The sequence below is a fragment of the Protopterus annectens genome, chromosome 10.part0 (genome assembly GCF_019279795.1).
Source record: "Protopterus annectens isolate FY-2018-M chromosome 10.part0, PAN1.0, whole genome shotgun sequence".
In the NCBI taxonomy this organism is placed as follows: domain Eukaryota; kingdom Metazoa; phylum Chordata; order Ceratodontiformes; family Protopteridae; genus Protopterus; species Protopterus annectens.
In genome coordinates this window covers 911,864,139-911,884,962 of record NC_056744.1, presented here as the reverse complement: position 1 = coordinate 911,884,962, position 20,824 = coordinate 911,864,139, and positions in this window count along the sequence as shown.

Below are 20,824 nucleotides of genomic sequence, written 5' to 3'. Positions count from 1 at the left end.
GGATACAAAAAAAAGTTGCAGAATAAGATTTTTTTATTGTTGGCTTTGTTGCAATAATATAATGTTTAGTTGTATTTGATTTGTTGGCTTGCTTACATTATTAGAGAAATTAATAGATTGAAACTGTTTTGAGTCTTAAGATGGCAAAGCAAAGTTCTAAATTAGTGATGTTGAGACCTCTCTCTCTCTCTCTCTCTCTCTCTCTCTCTCTGTGTGTGTGTGTGCATATGTGTATGTATAACTATTGGCTCCCAGCTGTATTGTCTGGCTATTTTATATTTTTGCATTACATTTTTGGTCTGTTTCTCACAAAATTGTGGTTTTCTGGAAAATTAGTGGCAAAGCATTAAAGACTGAAGTTAGAAAATAATGACAGACATTTGAGTTTCAGATTTCATACCCTTCAGAAAATTCATACTAATTCAAGACCTACTGTTTTATTAACTTTCTATGTTTGTAAGAGCAGTAATTAAAAGTTCTCCTTATTTTTGGGCCTTTGTCCCACTTCTATGTATGGCTTTGTCCAGATTTCTTGCTCTGAGGTTGAGAGGTATGACAAATGTGTCAGGGCCATCACCATCAGCCAGACATTTCAAATTGTGACATACTTGTTGTACACCACTCCCCCGTGTAGTGACTCTGGATGTGTCCAAGCAAGGCAAGGAGCAGTTATGCAGTGTAAGTGTGGAGAGTATCCCCCCATCCAAGGTAGCCACAAGTACTACAGTGGCTTTTCATCTGTCCTTGATTTTGCAGAATGTTCTAGTTTTCTGTCATATTTTTATAGTGTTGATTTATGCTTATTATTATTATTCAGAAAATGCATGTGTTGCACTGCCTGTTGCTCTGTGTTTACGTAGCAATGCTTTAATGGCCATCAGGTAAGCTCTTCTTGGGATTGTAAGATGCAAGTAAGCTTTAATAAGCATTCTGTTAAATAATTACCAACACTGAAAGCCTTTTTCTTGTTGCCATGCAGAGAATATTTACATAACTAGATTGCATATAAGCCTTGGGTATTGAAATGCATATAACAGTATTTGTAATAAAGGACAGGATTACAGTATTTTCAGAAGCTCATTACATTTGTTGGGGACTTGCAGTCATCTTTGCAAGCTTTACCCATAAACTAAACAGAATGCCAGTCTAACATGTGTGGTCCATAACCTGTGTAGAAATCCTTTAAGCAATTTATCTTGAGCTTGTTTCTTGTTTGCTGTTCATTTTTTTACTTTGATCATGTTTTCCTCATGAAACAAGTAGATAGTTGTCAGGCAGCAGGTCTTTTTTGAATAGGAAACATTTTTACAAATGGCAGGTATCACAGAGATTGCTACTTTCAGCATGTTACTTGCTACTTTTATAAAGCTGAATATAAATTATAATTAGAACTGCAGTGCAAGGAGAAGTGGTTTGAGTTGAATGCTGCTTGTTTTTTTTTTATACTTGATTTTTGACTGGCATTCCAGTAATGTATTTAAAAAGTAATTTATTTTTTCATGCCTCAGAACCTTTTTGTTTCCATCTAGATATTAAGTAAGCTGTCATGTAGCCAATGCACTGAAATATTTTTTTCTTCTACACTTGCTTTTGTCCTGATTAGACTCTCATAATGATGGCTTGGTACCCAGGGCAGCATATTTAATTAAAGTTCCCGTTTTTGTGGTTTTGAGCATAGCTCTACTACTTTCTAGTTGGCCACACCCCTTCCCATTTGCCCTACCCATTCAGCTGTCTCCTGCAGCTCCCCTTTGATTTGAAGTCACCAGCCGCCACTGTTATAGAGTGTGTGTTTGGGATGCACAAGTCACAGTTCCGCTGCCTTGACATATCCGGTGGAGCCTTGCAGTACTCTCCAGCTACATGTGGACAAATGTTCACAGTATGTGCCATGCTACACAGTATGATCCTGAGGAAACAGCTACAGCAGGAACAACAAGGGGAGGGGACACACAGCTCACCACAATTGTCAAGGTCACCACAGGTACAGAGGGACTTGGAGGAGGAACTTCCTGAGCCTGCCCCTAGAGGCAGACAGAGGTGTGCCAAGTATGCCTATGCCTTGGCAAAGAGGCAATGCATAGCACATACACTGACACTGTAGGGACCCAGGGACTGATACCTCTCTCCAACTCGCACATACAGTAGAAGGGATGCCAAACATGACACTACTTGTACTTTACCATGTATAGGGAGTGTACTGCATGCATCTTACATAGTCAGCCCTCCAGCACCATCCTCAATACCACCTCAGGCACAAGGTATGTCACCCTTACTATCAATTACTGAATGGAGTACTATATTCCGATAGTTATATCTATGCTATGGATGCAAGCATGCAAGGGAATCAGTCGGCCAAATGGGATAGCAGCAGATCGCTGACAGCTATAGGGAAAAGGATGAAATCCATAACCAGTACTGGTGTCCCCATACTAGGCAGTAGTACTCAGGGTGACAACCCCCACTGCAGTACATGTGGTGGCTAGAACTAACTGTGGGTGTCCACAGATCACACACATGGATGTCAATGAGCATTCCCATTCCTACCCCCCCCAGCCTCACCCAGCAGGACAGGTGTAGATGACCGGAAATAAAGGTTGGGCAAAGCTCCACAAATGCTGGCAATGGTGAATAGCCCCTCCTACAGACCTATACAGATATACCACAACAGGTCTGGCAGTTGCAGTATAGTTCTGAAGAGTAAGATGTCTAAAACTGAAATGTATACCATTACAATCTAACTTGAGTACTCCACTGATATGCCTCCAATCAGCAAGATAGGGCAGAATACAATACTAAATGGAAGCAAACAGAGTTATAACTGAAATACCAGTACAGCCAGTGCAAATGTGGAAAGTTGTCAGGTGTGCCCCCCAACCCCATGTATAAATGGCAGTAACATGTAAGTTTGTAGAGTAATATCAGTGGAGTACAGATTGCCTGAGCTGTCCCAATCAACATGATAATTGGTGTATGTCCACTATATGCAGGGGTAAGTGTGCCAATCTTTTGTGAGTGTTTAATATTGTCTGGAAGTGGACAGAATTATAATAACAATGTTTTCTGAGCTTTTAATGAAACATTAATGAGAAGGCTTCTAGTTAGTAAAATTTTATTGGTTTCAGTGATCATATGACTTTACTAGCTGATTATTTAAACTGCGTATGCTTTAAAATTTTATCTGACGAAGTCCCTCAATTATGAGAGATGAAAAGAGCTTAAATAAATCGTTTTGTTTTTGCCATTTATAGTGTGAGCTTTCTTTGGCATGTTTTCATATTAGCATTTTCTTCTTAGGCTGCAAGTGTACCTGACATGTATGACCCTAGGCATAAAACAACTGTCTGATATGGAAAGAGCTCAAAACCTCCAGGTGTTACTGGTCACATCTTGGCTGCTTACAGGAATCTCTGCTTGACTGACAATGCCATGTCTGCCCAGCTGTGTTACAAATGCCAAAGCTAGGAAACCACAATCTGTATGCACCACATGCCATGGATACCTCAACCACATTACCACATTCAACAGAACATGCTTGGGGACAGGTCCATAACCCAGACAATGGCCACATTATGTGATATATGTTGCATACATGTCAATCAAAGCACCTCACTGGCCCTCTTCAAGAGAAATCCAGATGAGTGGATGGTGAATATAACTGTCACCCTGGGGATCACTCAATTGGCAGTAGTCGATTGATGGCATGCTGACAAATGTCAAGTGCCATTATACCAGTGTACTCACATAACTTACTCTTCTCATATCTCCATGGACATTATCCTGGTACACACCCATGGACACCTGCACCAATGGACCTCAGTACTGACAAATGTGTCTGTGTGCATTACTGAGCATAACAGTGTTAGTGAGTTTGTAAACTTGTAGTTAAAAATACTTTGAGGACATTCTCACCCACTACACCCCCAGTGCTATACTTAGAAAGGGCTGCTGCTTTACTGCACTGTAAAGGTACCTTGTGACACCCTTCACCCTATAGTCTACCTTGAGCATGCGGTACCAGCATAACACTGTTCTACCAGTGAGTAGACAGGTGTGGTTTACCCCCTGAGTCCTGGCATATGTGAGTGTGTGTGTGTGTGTGTGTGTGTGTGTGTGTGTGTGTGTGTGTGTGTGTGTGTGTGTGTGTGTGTGTGTGTGTGTGTGTGTGTGTGTGTGTGTGTGTGTGTGTGTGTGTGTGTGTGTGTGTTTGCAAGTGTGTGTGAGTGTGCATATTTGTAGTAGACAGCATTCTGAGGCCCAATTCTCTAAATACACTGCACAGTGCCAAACATTACAAGGGATGGTGATGCTGCTCACCTTAGGAGAGCCATGGAACAATCTTCAATCTACTAGCTCCATGGCACATGGGATGAATGCATATCAGTGTAATAGCAATAATTACATAGGCAGGCAAAGGTCTACATTTCATTCTTGGTAAATGTGTGATTGTGGATTTGTCATAGCATTATCATGGGTATGAGTGAGTACTATATGCAATGTGGGTGGGGTGCTGGGTGTAATATGTTTACACCATGGTACCCCCAGTACATGTCCCAAGCTCCACTGTATGAGGACCGCTGTCACCATGGACCATACAGGTAACTGATGACACTCTTCAGCCCAATAAGGCATGTGCTGTGTACCAAAACTCTGTAACAGTATAGACTGAATGACGAGGTAGGCAGGGCTGCTAACTGCAGGTGTGGCAAATGTGTGTATGGCTATATCTGTGTTGGTCATTGTCTATATTTCTGTAGCTGATAGTATTTCCTGGCCATTCTCACCCAGGATATCTCCCATTGCCATACTGTGCAAGACCAGTGGATGTCGTTCACCTTAGAGGGACTGTGGAGCACACTTCACCCTACTTTCTCCATGGCATGTGCTATAAATGCAGAGCACTTGAATAGCAAGACCTAGGTAGGTAGTGTTTCTAATCTCAGTGTGCCAAGTGTGTATGTTTGTGTGTGGGAGATCAGTATTCTGACTGTATCTGTTTGAGTGACAAATGTGGCTATGGTTTACAGTTTTTGACCATTGTACCCCCAGCAAGCACATATGCTGTCCTATGTCCACGTGGCTGATGCCTAACTCCCGCCACATGCTGTCGCACAGACATCCCACAGTTGACGATTGCCACCATCTCACCCAACCGCCTATCTCTGACCTCAGCATAATAATGGTGGGCATCTCCAAGATCAAGGATGTTGACACACATAGCATGAAGAGTTGCATTTGCGACCCTGAGAATATGTCCAGTGTTAGATTTGACATGTGCCTGTGCCTCCATGACAGTCCGAAACATGTGCCTGGTGACACCTGCTGTGGCACTTGTGGCAGGGCCATAATGGGCAGCAGTCCACCTATGAGCATCTCGTCCATCCACATGTATGGAATCTGCCAGTTCTCTGGCTATGGAAGGTGTATACACACTATATAGTTCTCATAGATTTACATGACAAGCATGTGTATCATACTCATATTCACAGGTAGCATATAGATATGTACAATATCCCTGCAGCTAGCCTAGCAGTGGCACAGTCAGTAGTGTTTGACAGAGACTCCAGTGTTTTCCATGTGTGAGCTGTCCTTTCCTGTGGTGAGTTAGGGTCCTGAGCTGTGTTTCATGTCACAGCAGAGAGAGGCAGATGCTATGGCCATAGGTGCTGTTTAGTAGATCATCACTACAGCAAGTCTTGCTCAGACATAAATCTATCAAAATCATATTTCCCATTATTAGAAAACACATACTACATTCACTTATATGCTGACTTGTTTCACATACCTTTTTATTATTTCACACTGCACTGGGTTGTATCAGAAGATTACTCCACGTCTTTCTATTTCCCAATGTGGAGTACTGGTAGACATATGTTTGGAACAGGTATCTGCATGCCCTTTGTAGGTAATGCTGTTGACCAGGTGATGGCCTGTGCACCAGTTGGTGTTCCGCACTTGCTAATTGCATTCAGAGCAGCTGGGTAGTTCTTCCAGTAGTCAATGTCATGGCAACACACTCCTATAACTGAGTACTTAATGTGGACATTGTCCCTTTGCCTTGGCTGTAAGGAACACATCCTGGAGGTCTATGGCTACTGAGTGTTACACACAGCAGGTGGGAATAACTCTTACAACAAGGCTTGTGGAGACAGGCCAACTAAATGGTGGAGAAGGTTACAACTTAGGGACCAAATGTGAATATTGCTGTTGTATGGTGTGAATACTGCTAGTTTTACAGGCTGTGTGTGTACATGCTTCTTCTGCATGAATGTCAGTCTAACAAAGTTATGTGTCTGCATAGCTCTGAACTGTAGGCCTGTCCACATAATGGCCAGAGGTTTGCCTGTTATGTTTTGTGTGTTACCCAGACAGGTGTTGTACTTGGCAAATCAGTGGCATACGCAGGTCATTGCTGCCAGTAAATGGCAATATTCATATGTGTTTCTGACTTCATATCCCTCAGAATAGAGATGTTGCAACCAACCCTGTAACACCAGCAACTTTATCAGTATATAACAGTAATATATCAAATATGGCCCTATGTTTGGACCTCTGACCGCCACTTAAATGACAGGCTTTGTCCAGTTGTCATGCAGTAGAAGGTCATTAGGTATGGTCTATCAGTATGTAGTGCTGACATTCCTGCTATCATCCCAGTGATGTTGTGGAATAAGACACATTAAGGGAGGTAGGGGCCATACATATGAGTGCAAAGGCTGGACAGCATGTAGAACCCTGTACTGTCAAGAGGTGGGTCTGTGGAATAGTAGGACATGGCTTAGAATCAGTCTGTTAGAACATGTGAGAGATATTAGTTATTACATGGACAAACGTTCTATAGCTGTTACTTGTCATACATTTCACCATGGGGACTGTAGTGGGTTACAATGTACTTTTATTGGAAAGGGTCTGTTTCCCAGTTTCATCAAATACTTGGAACCATTGTTATGTGAAAAATCAATTTGCATTGTATCATTTGATACTGTATCCCCTAGGGGGTTAACTGAGGAGTGTAAGTGGAGGCTGTTTAAGAACATGCGTAATTAAGTGTCAATTGCTTCCTGTATTTCAGGCAATTATGTTTTGTAATGTTGTAATACCCGACGGCAAAACACATTAAAACATTTGTGTGTATTGATGGCTGGTTTTCTGTTGTTTTACTATCCTCAGTCATTTTAGTTATAATGCTAAGAGGTCAGTGTATGTCTGGCCATTGTGTATGGTGTATCCTGTTTGAATAGCAGTGTACTGTGTACTTATTAGTTGTACTGTTTAGGGGGTGGCAGCAGATGTTAGTGGCACGGGGCCCTTTGTATCATTACCAATGTGTTTTTATGTCCATAGACTGGTCCCCCCACTTCATCTGGCGTGGTCCAGAATTGTACTAAGGTGCTCTTGGCTCTGACAGTGCTGTAAGTTATTGACAACTAACTCAGTACTGATTCCACGGTCTTCCTTTCCTATGATAAACTGACTGCACTGCATGTTAAGGTTGAGAACATCATAAAATAGTACAGCTCAGATGGCTTAGTGTTATATACTTTGACTATTGTGTACAGGTTCAAGGGCTGTATATTTTGTTGCAGGTCAGGTGTATACATGGGTGGTTGGACATGTGATATGCACTCACACATCCATTGTACACCAGCTACACTACATGGAGACATATATAATATCCCAGATATGTGGCTATTAAAATAATGCTAATTAGTTACCTTTCCTGTAACCAGTCTAGTCCAGATACAGAATTGCTGTATCCAGGGCTGTATGTTAGCTTCTGAGTGTTGCCCAAGTCTGCTCTTCAATGTGTCACTTAGATATGCTAGTTCTCTCCTATCCTGCACTTTCAATAGTGTATTACTTTAGCATTTTAACAGACATCGTGAAACAAGTATTTTACCACACAAACATGGTAACAGCACTAAGCGTTCTATGAGGAAACAGTTCAGTAATTATTAATAATGACCACCCCTCCAGGCATGGCTACAGGTCAGTTCCCTGTGCTTTCACCTATTAACCTGCTGAACTAGGCCATCCTGATGCAATGTCGCAACTGCCTCATGTGCACTGACAACCTTACCTCTTACCTCTCTACTCTCAGACTTTCAAGAAATGCACCTATACATCCAAACTGGAAGCCACACACTCCCCAGCCAAGACCAGAATATTTGGTCAAGGGGCAATGGTCAACACTTGCACCACACTACATGGAACACATAGCCCTCCAGAACACACACCAGCATTGCCTTCATATAAAAACACAAACCACACACCCACCTTTGTGGTGGGTCTCAATGAAAAGCTGCACAAACAGCAGAGACCTCCAATATGGACATGTACTCCACCACCACCACACAACACTAATCACAAGACACATATGTCTCCTAAACAGTGTGCCACTCAGCCAAAGTGTCTAAGGCAAAACAGCATGGTGAAAACAATAGGCATCGTTGACTTGATAGTGAGGAACAGTGATGTCCTACTCACTAGGCTGAAAAAGTAGAAAATGGCAGTCAGCTGGCTGTTGGCACCAGGATCCACCACATAACACACACACTGAGGTCCCACAACAACAGGTACACATATGACTTTGTCATTGTACATGTGGGTGTGAATGTCCTTAGACGTACCTCCCTGGACTATATGGAAACAGACATGGAGGAGCCCACCGACTATGTAGCCCAGACGGGTATGACCCTAGCCTTGAGCAGCATCCTACCATCACCCAGACTGATACCACAGTACAAGCTGAAAACGATTGTTCTCAATTGGCTACATCTCTGGTATCATATTAAGCGGTTCCACTATCTGTATGCCTGGGATGACATGTTTGACAGGCTGTGATCCTTTGCCACAGATGTCCTACATCTGTCACCCCTGGGCTTCCAGATACTAGCCAAGGCTCTTGCTACCCCTATAGTGGCTTTTTTAGGCAGTGCTCCACAGACCACATTACCACAATAACAGCTACAAACAAATGTAATCTGAGGATCATGCTGCTCAATACTAGAGGTCTACTTTTAAAAATGCACTCACTCAAAGCAATCCTTAAACTGAAGAACATCAACATTTGTGCTGTAACAAGGAACTGTTTCAAGGCAGTAGGAAGCACAACTGCACTACCAGGCTATCACTCATTCCACACCTGTGTGGTCCCAAAGTTGGACTGCAGCTACAAGGGTGGTGGTGTTTCAATATTCATAATGGATGCTCACACCTCTAGACTGTTAGCACAAGATAATGCATCTGAGATACTTAAGGTGCAGTTAACATTGGCTAAGACAGCAATACAGGTCATAGCCTGTTGTAGGTCCACAAACATGACCCGAGACTCACACTCCCCATTTCTAAGCACCCTGGGGAATATTAGGCTCCAACCTAACACTCTCATACTAGCCGACATCAACTACTCCACCATTAACTGAAAAAGCTACTCGTGTACCAATGCACTTGGCCAATGCTTTCTGGAATTCATTGATTCCAGTGCCCTGGACACGCTCATTCTTACTCTCACTAGAAGTATCCACATCCTTGACCTGGTCATTACTAACATGGGCAAATGTTGCTCTACACCAGTAGTCAACTCCTCCCTGGTTAGTTACTAACACAAACTAATCACACTGGAATTCCACATCCCTCCCACCCCCCACAAAGGTAACCACCATGAAGTATTCTCCAAAGCTAACTTTGGGCACACACAAACAGAGGTGGCTAGCTGCATGGCACCCATGCAGATGGAGACTAGTTGCATGACTGCAGAATCTTACACCAATGCACTGTATGAACACACACACAAATGCATAGATCTCGCCATACACAATACAACCAAGATGCTCTCCTCAGAAATAAGGAAGCCAATCTGGTGGTCCCCTGCCATAAAGAAACCCTACAACAGAAGGAGGAACTTCATGCGGAATAAGATGAAGTCCCAAGTCTGGGAATACTCCCTTATCAGCCTCAGCCAAAGGTTATGATCTCTCCTCAACACCTGTAAAGATACCTATGACACACGATTCCAGCAGATAGTGGAGACAACCACAGGGCCTTCAATAGTAATGTGTAGAATTTCCACAGCACAGTACCATAACCTTCAGAGTATGCATGCTTGTATCTGTTGAGGTGGTGCTTTCATTTGGCTTCTGGATATTAACTCTAAAATGCACTACGGTGATATTTCTGCCAATATATGTTAGCAGAAACGGTGTTACTACAACAGCTTTCTCAGCTTATCTACTCACATCATTTGGATGTGTCTCTATTGTCATGCCTTTGTTCCCCGACGTTTTCTGGCTTGTTCCAGATTCATTGCACTACAGAGTTGTGAGCATACATCTCCACTGCCAGGCTGTTTGAAGACTGTCCAGGTGTTTGGCCCTTACTTTGTTATTGTTCCATAGTTTCTTTGCATTTCTCTGGGTAAGAATGTTATCATGCAAGGATTTATGTCAGTAAAGACTGACATACATGTCATTTCCCATCCCCATATCATTCCGACAGTTCTGCTGATACAGTCCCTGTTGCTGTACAACTGTTCAGTTATGAGAGCAATATTCCAATTCTGTCCATATATGTGACCCATTAGCCACCCTTTGTACAGCCTTTGTTCATTAGTCTTGCACTAAGAGGTTGATATGTATGATTCTGAGGTATGTCTGCACTGCATGTTATATGACTACATACATATATATATATATATATATATATATATATATATATATATATATATATATATATATATACAGATATGTAGATACAGGTAAATATATGTGTGTGTGTGTGTGTGTGTGTGTGTGTGTGTGTGTGTGTGTGTGTGTGTGTGTGTGTGTGTGTGTGTGTGCATAGGTTCATAGCTAGATACTAGGTTATTGGCCCTAGGGCCTATATTAGCCTAGCTAACAGGATTCCCTGGCTTTCACCACACAAGACAAATAATGCCTTGTGCCTCTCTCAAGCAGACACACAGAGGTGAACCACAGGGTGGGTTTCCTATTTACCATCCAAATGTCACTATTTATCTAAAAGAGGGTTAATGAGGAGCTCTGTGTCACATAAACAGGTAGTTTGTTCCAGAGTATGAGACATGCTATGGACAGTAATCTATCCCTCCAGCATGTTCTGCCTATTGTGGTGATAACTCACTGGAGCATGTGTTTTGGAGGGACTGGGATTTCTTTACATGTAGCATGTCCAACAGCTGTCGGTTTGACATGGCTATGTATGTTAGGCAGAGATCGGCTCTGAGTAGGCAATATGCAATGTATTAAAGCTGGTGTATTTTGAGACAGTTTGCATAGGGCATCTGTTTGAGGCTGGTGATCCTCTTTGTGATTTACTTATGTGGACTTTCCAGTTGTTGTAGATGTCTTGTGAGGTACATACCAAACAGGCCATTGTACTGTATAATAGGTCGAATGTGGGATGAGTAGAGGGAACAATGCTCTCCTTTGTTCTGGATGAGACACCTGTTGTGAAGGATTTCATGACTACTGTGGCAATGTGGTTATCAAAGGAGAGACTACTATCCACCTGTGTCCCTAGGTGTCTTATCACACTTTCATTGTTAAGTGTACTAGCAGCTATGTGGTAGTTCATGGGCACAGAGTTTTACCCAAAGGGGATGGCAATGCATTTCTTGGTGTTAAGTTTGAGGCTATGGCTTTGACACCAGGCATCTGTGTCAGTGAGGCCATTTCATAGTATGCCCATATCTTTACAGGATTCAATAATGGCTCCCAGTTTGCAGTCATCTGCGAATGTTGTTAGCCATAAACCCTCTGTGTTAGGCTGAACTTCAGAGAAGTAGATGCCACACAGGAGAGGACCTAGGAATGAACCATGTTGTACTCCACTTGTCACTGGTGTGGAGTCAGATTTGGTGTGTGCTACTTTCACAATGTGGATTCTGTCTGTAAGCCAGGTGGCAACCCATCTCATGACATTGGTATGCATGCCTAGTTTAGTGAGTTTATCTGTAATTCCAGAGTGGGGGATACTGTTGAAGGCCTTGGCAAGGTCTAGGTAGGCTGTGTGGGCCAACTTGGCCTTGGCTCTAGTGCCTGCTTCAAAGAAGCCAATCAGGTTTAGGAGATGTGATGCACCTCTCACAAACCTGAACTGGGTGGGGTCCAATCAAGTTTAGGATATGTGATGTAGCTTTCACAAACCTGAACTGGGTGGGGTCAACAGTTTGGAGGTTACCTATGTCATGGTTTATTAGTTCCATGCTGATACACTCCATGGTCTTACAGATCAGGCTTCTCAGGCTGATGAGGCAGTGGTTCCCAGCATCTGTGGTGGCTCCCCCCTTGTGGTGTGGGATAACCATTGCTGTGTGCCATTCAGTAGGCACAAAGCCTGAGGTGAGGCTATGATTGAACATGGTACTTAGGTGCGGTGCTGGTTAGTTATGTGGTTTCTGCTGAACACAGCCTCGGATATTGTCAGGTCCCATGGATGCTGGATCCTTGGCTTTGGAGGGTGTGTTTTTTACCTGTGCGGCCATGATTAGAGGGGGTTTTACATTCGTCCAGTATTGAGATGGGTGGGAGGGGGGGGTTAGCACTGACCTAACCGCCAGGATGTTGGCAATATCAGTTGGTTCCATATATTTAGTGCCATTGTGCTGTAACTCAAGGCAGATCTGAGTGTTGCCCTTGAGATCCTTGACATACCTATAGAATGCTTTGTGAATGCCTTTAGAATCAGTTGCAATCTTGTTTTTTGACCCAGCTTTGGTGGATTTTATGAAGGATCTCAACTTTTACTGAGGCTGATGAGGGAGTTCTTGCAATCATGGGGGTTTACTCTAGTATTTCAACAGTTTCATCATTCTGCTGTACATTTCCTTAATGGCAGGGGATCACCAGATTGGCTTCCTTTATTTGGAGGTGAGCATCCTGGTTCTATTTGGGATGGCATGATCCATGCACTTGTGTATGTGTCCATACAGTGGATTGGTGTGATATTCAGCAGTCGTACTGCTATCTACCGTCTGCATGGGTGTCATGAAGTTAGCCACTTCTGCCTTACGTAGCATGATATTGGCTTTGGAGACGTTCTTTATGGTGGTTTCCTTCATGGGGACTGGGGGCAGTATATATATATATATATATATATATATATATATATATATATATATATATATATATATATAGATAGATAGATATATATATATATATATATATATATATATATATATATATATATATATATATATATATATATATATATATATATATATATATATATATATATATATATATATATATATATATATATATATATATATATATATATATATATATATATATATATATATATATATATATATATATATACACACACACACACACACACACACACACACACACACACACACACACACACACACACACACACACATATATATGTGTGTGTGTGTGTGTGTGTGTGTGTGTGTGTGTGTGTGTTGAGAGAGGCATAGGTATGTACCAGCCTAATGGACCTGGAGCCTTTTCAAGCCTAGCCCATAGGATTACCTGGCATCATGCCACCCAACCTTAGTTCCTAGTGCATCTGTCGAGTAGAGCTAGTGGAGTGATCCCCAGGGAGAATTTCCTACTTCCAGTCCACTCATCAAGATGTCTCTTGCAGGTGGCCAGTTCCATAGCATGGACAGTCTCTGAGTTATGAACCTGTCCCTACTGCATGTTCTGTTGATTGTGGTAATGTGGTTGAGGTCTTTGGAGCATGTGGTGCGGAGGGATTGGGATTTCTTTAGATGTAGGATTTCTAACAGAGCTGAGTCACACATGACTTTGTAAGCCAAGCTGCGATCGCCTCTAAGTAGGCAATATGAGACTGAGACTAGTTGGATTTGTTTGAGTCTGTCCGTATGGGACAAGTGTTTAGGGCTAGGATCCTCTTTGTGAGGTACTTTTGCCGCCTCTCCAGTTGTTACAGGTGTCTAGTGCGGTACATGCCAAATGGGGCATTATACTCGATGACTGGCCTAATGAGGGGAGAGTAGAAGGAGACAATGACCTATTACTTCCTGGATGCAAAACCCTTAGTAATGAGATGTGCCACATAGAAGGATATTCTGACTACAGTGACAGTGTGGTGGTCAAAAGAGAGGTTGCTGTTAACCTGGGTTCCCAGATCTGTTTTAATCCCTTCTCTGTTCAATGGACTACCATCAATGTGGTAATTCAAGCGAAGTGGGTTTTTGCCAAGGGGGATGTCGACAAATTATTTGGCATTGGGATTCAGGCCATGGTTCTGACACCATTCGTTAGTGTCATTGAGGCATTTCTATATGATGTCAACATCACTTCGGGAGTTAATTATACCCCCTAACTTGCAATTGTCTGTAAACTTTGTCAGCCACAGTCCTTTCATGTTGGCCTGGACTTCAGGGTAGTAGATACCAAACAGGGGAGGACCCAGGACCGAACCCTGTAGGACTCCACTCATGGCTGGTCACCAGTCTGACCTGGAGACAGCTACTTTCACACTGTGGGTTCTATCTGTGAGCCATTTTGCAGCCCAACTAGTGATGTAGGTGTTGGGGCCTAGCTTACTGCGTGTTTCTATGATTCATGTGTGGGGAACGGTACCCTTTCTGGCCAATACCTTACATGTGGTCACCATCACTGTTTTGTATTCTTGACACATCAGTGGGATGATGTGATGATTGGGGTCACTACATTATGCAGAGAACATGAGTCCCAGACTTGTGATATTTGTCTCTAAATATGTTAGCAGTAACAGTATTTGTACAACACCTTCCTCATCTTATCTACTCACATTATTTGGATATCTCTGTATTGTCATGCCTTTGTCCACCCACTTTGTCTGGCTTGTTCCAGATTCATTGCACTAAAGGGCTCTGAGCATACCTCTCCACTGCCAGATTTTCCACAGACTGTCCAGATGTTTGGACCATACTTTTGTTCAGTTCCACAATTTATTTCTATTTGTCTGGTAAATCATGGTGATGATCCAAGGATTTATGTCAGTAAATAAATGACATGACATTTCAGTTCCCATCATCATATCCTTCCGTAATTGTCTGCTGATACACACAATGTTGCTGTAACACGTCTTCCTTTGTAACACAGATTTTTGAAATATATCTGTATATGTGGGCCATTTCCCCCACCCTTTTACAGTCTTTGCACAGGTTCCTTGCACTAACAGTTTGAGAGGGATGGATCTGAGATATAACCGCACTGCATGTTATACATGCACACACATATATATATTTTTTCTTTCCTTTATATTTTATATGTGTATATTTATATTACGACTGTATGTTTTCATATATATGTTTCATCAGATATATATATATATATATATATGTGTGTGTGTGTGTGTGTGTGTGTGTGTGTGTGTGTGTGTGTGTCTGTGTGTCTACATATGACACACAAAGGTGTCCATGAAGTTCTCTTCCTAATGTTGTATGCCTCTGTTGCATGATATGTTTGAAAAGTGCAACATTCATTTCTGCAGTTCAGCTGATGTAGTGGTGCATTCCTCTGCCTATAATGTTCAGTGTCATAGATTCAACACTTAGGACTGCTGTTTTTGTTTATTAATGTTAAATGACCTGAATGCAGGATATGTTTGTTAAAGCACTATAAATTCTTATAGCTCAGATGCTGTAGTGGTTGTTGAGGACACCATCCTGGGTTTGAGACTTGGTAGGGCTGACTATTTTGTTGCTGGCAGATCAAGGTCTGATGGATACAAACTGATTAAGGCACATTTATGGATATCATATATATGATGTTATATTTAAGCAATAACCCACAGCTGGGTGTGGGTAATGCTGCATTTACCCACAGCTGGTGTGGCTTGGTCACGAGGGCAATGACCAAACAATCCTGGTAAATCCAGCATTCCCCACACCCAGCCATGGGTTATTGCTATTATACAATGACATTATTTAAGCAATACAATACTTACCTTTCTTAAATAATGTCATTGTATCATGCCTCCATGCTGCCCTTCCACAGTTTTCTGGTATCCTGGGCCATTTCTGATGTACTGCACATGCGTAAGGGACATGTTCACACACTTACGCAGTACATCAGTGCTGTGCTGAGGTAGCAATGGAAATAGGGGGATCTCGATTGCTTTTTTAACATATCTCGGTATGTTATACGAGTTGATGAACTTGTATAACATAGTGAGATCTATTAAAAAGGGAACAGAGATCTCTGTTGAATGGAAGATCTCCATTGCATTTGTTTATGATATCTTGCTATATTATACAAGGTCTTCAACTCGTAAGATATAGCGGGATATGTTAAGAAAGCAATGGAGATCTTCATCTCCCCATTGCTATCTCTGCAGAGTAGAAATAAAAAACAGGAGATATACAAATGGAAATAGTCTGGGCAACCAGACCTTTTTCCATTTGCATACTCTCAGATTTACAACAGGCACTCTGTTTGTGCTGGCCAATTAGTGTAATCATTTTTGTATGTTAATGGCCTGTCATTGTCTAATATAAAATAAAAATTTACATACATATTTATAATTTTACGTTTATCTTCCATGACATCTCCCTGTGTGCTTTCATTACATTATATTCTTGTGGGACTATACTGTATGGGGCATGTGTGGTTATATGGGGGGTTTGCATCTTTTCTACACTGACATCTCACTTTCGGAACTGCTACACTACCCTGGTTGACAAAAAATAATTGCTGCATAATTTAAGTTTACTAAAATAAGTTTGACACTAATTTCACATGATATAATATGCTTAGGGACTTGAACCATGAACACCTGCATGTAAAGCTGCAATGCTAACCACTACACTACATGGACTTGAACTTTTTGCCTCTCTATTTTCATTTAGCTACTATGGGATGTTTAAGCTGTAATGTACACACTACACAGTTACACTTAAACATCCCTTAGGTCACTGAAAACTGGGGATATTTTATTTTATTTAATTTAGGTTATAAGGGTGTGTATTTTGGTGTTGTGACAACTACTTAGGACTGTGTTTGTGACATAATGGCAATGATTGGGCTTTCAGGATTCTGTGTGTGTTTCATGCTGATGCATGACATGTTCAGTGTGGGCTATTTTTTTGTGGGGCTGTGGTTGTGCTTTTGCACATTTGGGGGATTTATCCCCTGTTATGTGTGCATTTGCACACATTTCCTGCAGCATACCACTCAACCTCTTAATGCAAAAAAATCTGGACAAGGCTTGACAGTATGGGGGCACAATTAGGGACATTATTAAATATTGCTCTTATAAACTTTAGAAAGTTGCTAGCATACCAGGATTTGTTTTAATATACTTTTTCCTTCAGGAAATATATATTAAAACATCTGTTACTCTAGTGACTTTCTAAGTTTATAAGTGCAATATTTAAAACATGTCCCTTTTGTACACCCATTTTGTCAAGCTTTGTCCAGATTTTTTGCATTAAGAAGCTGAGAGGTACGTACTTGTTATGTACTGTGTTCGCGGACACTGCTTTTACATTCTAAGTGCCATACGACACTTCCTGAGTGTAGGGGGTATGTTTACTGTGCGAGAACTGCTCGCACACGCCCCTGCACTCATTCACAGATCGTGTCTGTGTAGAGCATTCAGCAGTGTGCCCTCATGAATATACAGGGTGTGCTGCTGCTCTACATGGACACAGAATGCTCCATGCAAGAAGAGCTTCTTCTTGCATGGAGCGTTCGTGAATCTATGTCAAATAAAAGGTGTACAACTTACAACATGAGCACACTCCAGGTCATATGCCAGAAGCTGAAGAGGAAGAATACTTAAACTGATTCAAAGATGGTGTCCATGTATGTTGTTAGGCTTTATACCTTCCAGAATGTAGGTATTGGGTGGGGGAGGGCCAAACAAAAGCAATACCCCACATAGGAATGGCACTAGCGAATGCAATATGGGACCCAAGGAAATTGCTTGCAAGCAACTGCAGAAAACAATCAGAGAAGTTCCTCCCAAGTCAGTAAGTAGATAAAACTGCAGTCTAATTAAAAAAATAAAAATATAACTGCAGCTACTCAGTAGGTAAAACAGTCATGTAAATTAAGAAAAAAGAATAACATACTGCAGCTAGTCATACTAGTTGTAGCTTTGACTCTACTGATTTTAGTGAAGGGAACTGCAGTTTACCTGGGACTGTTACAGAGATATGTTTTAAAATGGCAAGCAGTGGGGGAGGAGGGGAAGAACAATGCCAAACCAGAAGTATGTGCATGCCACTTGTAGTTTACAGTCACAACAATAGGGTATAATTCAGTATTTTGCTACAAAAAGAAACATACACTTTCACTTTCACTTACGCAGTTAGATGGCCACTGAGTTTTAAAGTGTCCGGAATGGGATTCAAGCAGGGATATGCTGCTGGTGGTTCAAAAGGGATAGTGACAAGGTGAGCACACTCCAGGTCAGATGCAGGGAACTGGAGGGAAGGAATACCTGGACTGATTCAAAGACTGTAATATAATAACTTCAAGCTAAATAAAAATGTAGCTAAATAATAATTCCCAGTTGTCAACCACATTTAGCTACATTTATTTCATTTTCCTCAGTGAATGGAAAATGAATGTATTCTAAATAACCCTAGCCAAGGACTTTTAAAAATTCAAGAAAAAAAACTTTAAGGTAAAACAAAATTTAAAGTGACTTAAAAACACAAAAACAGCAAAAAAAAAAAAAAAAACACCGCAAAAGGTAACCAATAAAAGAAAAAGCGGTTCAGGCACACCAGAAAACAGCTCACAGTTAATTTATTGTGTCAGGGCAAAAGTGCTTGTGTGGAATTTTATTGCAATAAATTAACTGTGAGCTGTTTTCTGGTGTGCCCGAACCAATTTTTCTTTTAAAATTTAAAGTGAAGCAGTTCATAATATAGTAGAAGCAAAGAATTAAAATAATAGACATATCCAAATTCTAATTAAAAAAATCCAGTTTAAAGTCCAATACAGTCACACACCAGCAGTAATCTCACAGCACTTGAAGGTAAACAAAAATGTGTCTAAGTAGGAATGTAGATAAATAAGATATCCCACTTCTCAACTTCTCCCACTAATTAGCTAGACATAATTTCTTTTGAATCAGTGAATGGAAAAGGATTGTATTCTAACTGATGCTAGCCAAGAACTTTTAAAACTCCAAGAAAAAAAATGTAAAACACAATTTAAAATAAAACAAAATGCAATATAATAACAGCAAAACCAAGAATACAATAGAATTATCCAAACCTTAAATGAAGAAATCCAATCCAAAATTTAATGCCATTATACACTAACAGTAATCAGATTTTGCAGCTATGAAGTATTGAATGCATGATTATATCTGCAGAAAGTGACTGGATGCCTCTTTTGGATGTTGTCTTTCTTTCCGTGATCTACTTATGTCTCCTGCTTGACTGCTAGATGGTCGGTTTGACTGAGAATCCTTGATGGATAATTTTGTGTCTTTCATAAGTTGATTTATCCAGCATTCTTAGGCTCAAAGGCCATTCAAAGATCACTACCTCTGTAAAATATGGATTAAAACATCACCTCCCATATGTTTGTCCAAATTCTGCATTAATTGAATAACATTTGTTGTAAAGCAAACTAGCAACCAGTTCCATATATTTAGAATATTCTGAGTGATATATTTTTCTCTTAAAGACTTATTAGAGGTATTACTACAGAAGTTAATCCCCCGGATTCATCAATCTCCCGTGCAAGACTAGTCTAGTGCTGCATGGAAGTGGCAGTTTAGGAGGAGGACAGAAGCGCGCCAAGCATATTAATGAAGGCGCGATGCCTGACCTCCTAATCCTACATGGAGTGTGGACGAGTGCAGGGAGCATGTCTGAGAGCAGAGCCCTCAGAATAAACACACCCCTGCAAAGTAGAACAGCGGAAAATGGTATCTGCATATCCCCATCAACAGTCCCCCATGTGTTTAACAGCAACAGGACATAAAAATAAAAAGAAGTAACCCCTGTATTTACTTCTAAAACACAGAGTACAGCTAACGGTAGGTGTGCAGGTGTGCCCATTGCTTAGCTATGATTAAAGCAGCATAAAAGGCTGAAGAGGATAACAAGGAAGATATAGCAAATGAAGCAGCATAGCAATAGCATAGTGGTCAGAGCATCAGCCTAATGAGGAGGAATTCCCGACTCGAGTTCCACTGCAGCACATACCATTTTCCATGTGTAATCTGTATATGGACAATTATTTACATGTTATTGCTGTATAACCTACCAAATAACATTTAAATGTGAACTGGAGTACTGCATGAAATGCACATGTGAAGAGTCAGTACCATAATGATTAAGTCAGCAGTAAGCAGGCATAAGCACAGATAAGCAGTAATAAGCATATGTAAGCACTAGTAAGCATGTGCAAGTGCGTTTGGGCGGGGTGAAGAATCGCCCACACAGATCAAGCAAAGGAGACACCAACTGCATGTAACACACAGTGACCAGAAGTCAGCAGTGCTAACAGGGTTGCCGGTATGCACAAGAAACACAGTATCCAGCAATACCATTCAACATTACCGGATATGTATCGAAAGAATTAGAGGTATATGTGTTTGTATGAATACCCATAACTATATAGATATATATCTCCCCCTTTCTGTAGTACAAATGTATACATACATAAATAGACATATAAATAAATACCCACAAATACATACATATATATATATATATATATATATATATATATATATATATACACACACATATATATATAGATATATATATATATACAAATATATATAGATATATATATATATATATATATATATATATATATATATATATATATATATATATATATATATATAC